The following is a 3,355-nucleotide window of genomic DNA, read 5'->3' as shown; positions in this document are numbered from 1 at the left end:
ACTTGAATCTGATGCCATATTTTTTTATTATTTTACATATTATTGTAATTTTTTTGAAATCGATGACTTGAAATTAAAGCAAAGTGTGTAAATTTACATATTGTTGTTATTTTACTATAATGAGTTTGTTGTATGAATTGATTGTGAAGGAAGGTTACGAGTTGGTTGTCAAGATTACCAATTAGTTGTCAAGGTTACAAATTGGTTGTCAATGTTACGAGCTGGTTGTGAAGGATACAAGTTGGTTGTGAAGGTTGCGCGTTGGTTATGAAGGATACGTTTGTTATGAAGGTTACGCGTTGGTTACGAGTTGGTTGTGAACAATGAATTAATTGTGATTGTTATTAACTAACTTTCACAACCAACTCATTACTGAGGTTCACAACCAACTCATTACTGAGGTTCACAACCAACTCATAACATTCACAACCAACTCGTAACCTTGACAACCAACTTGTGACCTTCAAAACCAACTCGTAACCTTCCTTCACAACCAACTCATAATCTTAACAACAAACTCATTACAGTAAAATAACAAGAATATATAAATTTACAGACTCTGTTTTAATCTCAAGTAATCGATTTTAAAAAAATTATAACAATATGTAAAATAGCAAAAAATATAGCACTCAAATTCTGGTACAAGATAAAAAAGGAAAAAATTACACTGAGAGTCTCCGGAGTTCCCGCCTTTTTCTTTAGAACGGCGACGCTGAATCCATCGCAACTCATCATCACCGTCTTCAAGATCGCAGTTTTCTTCGCCTCATGAACGAACGCCGGGAAAGTTCCATCGCCGATGTTGAAGCCGTTAAAAAAATTTGGAGGGAACTATACCTTTTTGCCCCAAAACTCATTTTAAATCATTACAGTGACTTCATGAAAGGTGAGAGAGAGAGAGAGAGAGAGAGAGAGAGAGAGAGAGAGAGAGAGTGTGTGTGTGTGTATTATGGTCTTCACGTGTTTTAAACTCTTGGATTTTGTGTTTTGGGGCTCAGAGAATTGTGACTTTGCTTTTGAGGGTTTTAGGAGTATTGAAAAAGCCTTGGGTGGGGGAAGAATAGTTGTCGCTATTTTCGGGCTAGAAGCATTTTTCCCTATAATTAATAGTAGGAATAGTAGTAGAGATAATAACCCATAACATCTGGGAAAGACAATTTTCTTGCGCGTTCGTAGCTGGACCGGGACGCAACGTCACGCGTTATGAGGCGATTGACTTTCAGGGTTAATATTTTTAATGATGTTTCTAATATAAAATCAAAACCTTAATGACAACTTAATTTGGTTGATGACCAACTGAACTTTATTGTTGACACCGTAACACTTTTGAAGAATTTTATTTGAGCTGCATACACCATGCACAATTGGAGCTTTATTATTATGACAACTAGCTTTCATAAACCCACATCCTACTAGGTACTTAAGAAAAAGGCTATAATGCATAAATACTGATCTTAATTTTATTATCATTAGAATGTAAAATTATAATTCTTAACTATTGTCACAGTTGATCTTTTTTATGTAATAAGAGGGATTTTATGAGTGACAAAACTAACCGATGAAGAATATTTTACCAAAGAAGGAAAAGACATTTGATTCGATAACCTAAAATTCATATATGAGCTGAACTATCAATTAATCGTGTTAATTTTAAAAAAAAAATCTACTTTAAATTCATGACCGGTGAGATTTGAACGTGGGCCGCTCTGAATCTGATACCATAATAAAGTCCCTCTAGCCGTCACATTAAAACTCCAAAATTATGGTGAGGGTTGAGAATTATCTTTTTATATTCTAACACAAATCTATACATGTAATTTAAATTTAAGTTTATTTATCGAAGTTATTTTCAATATAACTGCACAATCAATCTGTTTCTGATATTGAATTTTGTAATCATTTATATATCTAACTTCAACTTGATATAAAGTTGACATAAATGTTTTCGCACATTGAAAAATACAACTTTATTGTTTGTTTAAGATTCTATTTTAATTTCATCAAAAAAAAAAAGATTACATTTTAATGATCTTAATGCGTATATATGTTTTTAAAAAATTGCAAAAGGAAAATGATTTTGCATACCAAAGCAGAAATTCATAAAGAGAAGAACAATTGCTATAGCCTATAGGTTAGTTAAATTTAGTTTTATTTTAGTCAATTTTCTTCTCTTTTTTTAATTATATTCTCCGTTCCATTTGAGACGAGTTCTATTTATTAATTGATTTTGAGTTGGCTTGAATATGAGGAGGCCAGGAAGGGAGAGATGAGTGCGTAGAGTAAAAGAAGAAAAAAATAACGGAATAAATAAATAAAAGTCAAGTAGCTAGAAAGCGGCCCCAGCTAGCAGTAGGAAGAGGACAGTTTTATGATTAATAGGAGTTTGACGCATTAATTAATTATCAAAATTGTGATGATCACGTGTTTACTTTTTGGTGCCGCGTGAGAATCAAATTCGCTCGATGCCTCCTCCTCCTCAAATCTTTCCAGAACTTTGGACCGGACCGCCAAAGCCTCCTGTGTGGATGGTTCCGGGATTTTCTGGCCCATCACAAATTTCTCTCTCTTTCCGTTCATATTCCCTTCTTTGATTTAGATTTTTAAATTTGCGGTGAGAAATTAATAAGAGTCAATTGACTACCCATGCCATTGAAAGGGGTAGGACAATTTTCAACAAGTGGCCTCTATGTATCGGTAGCTTTATAGTCTCCGAGCAGAAAATTATGGGTGAAGCTACGGGGCTGTTTGTTTTGTTGTGACATTTTGTCAGAAAATGTCAGCTTTCCACCCAAAAAACCCCTGTTTTTTTGGGTGAAAAGCTGACATTTTCTGACAAAATGTCAACTTTCCACCCTTAAAAAAATTACCCAAACGCGCCCTATAGCTATAATTTGTGAAAAGATATTGGACGGAGAGGAGAGCCTCTTCAATTAGTTGGCAATTGGAAAGGGTCCAATTATCCGAAAATATGCACCATTGGTTCATATTTCAAGGGATGGGGTAAGCTCACGTAGAAATTCCACTATCATTTTGAAAATAACTAATGCCTTAAAAACCACTATTATGGAAAAAAAAACAACCACTTTTGTGATTTTGGAAATCTTACGTGGCCTCGTTCTATCCTTTCAAGCATTGATAGACGATAATGATTAGGATGGTTAGATTCCCTCTGGTCACCGTCTAATTAAAGAGGATCCGGATCAAAAGATAATTGTGCTCTAGTTACGGCTATTCGTTTCCTTACAGAGTTGTAGTAATAAGAAATAAATAGGTATACCTTAAACTGCAATTTGTTATTGGCAAACGATAAATTACAAATGCAGACGTAACTTTTTTTTTTTTTTTTTTTTTTAAT

The sequence above is a fragment of the Asparagus officinalis genome, chromosome 4, assembly GCF_001876935.1.
Source record: "Asparagus officinalis chromosome 4, Aspof.V1, whole genome shotgun sequence".
NCBI classification, from domain to species: domain Eukaryota; kingdom Viridiplantae; phylum Streptophyta; class Magnoliopsida; order Asparagales; family Asparagaceae; genus Asparagus; species Asparagus officinalis.
Note: the sequence above shows the minus strand (reverse complement) of the source record.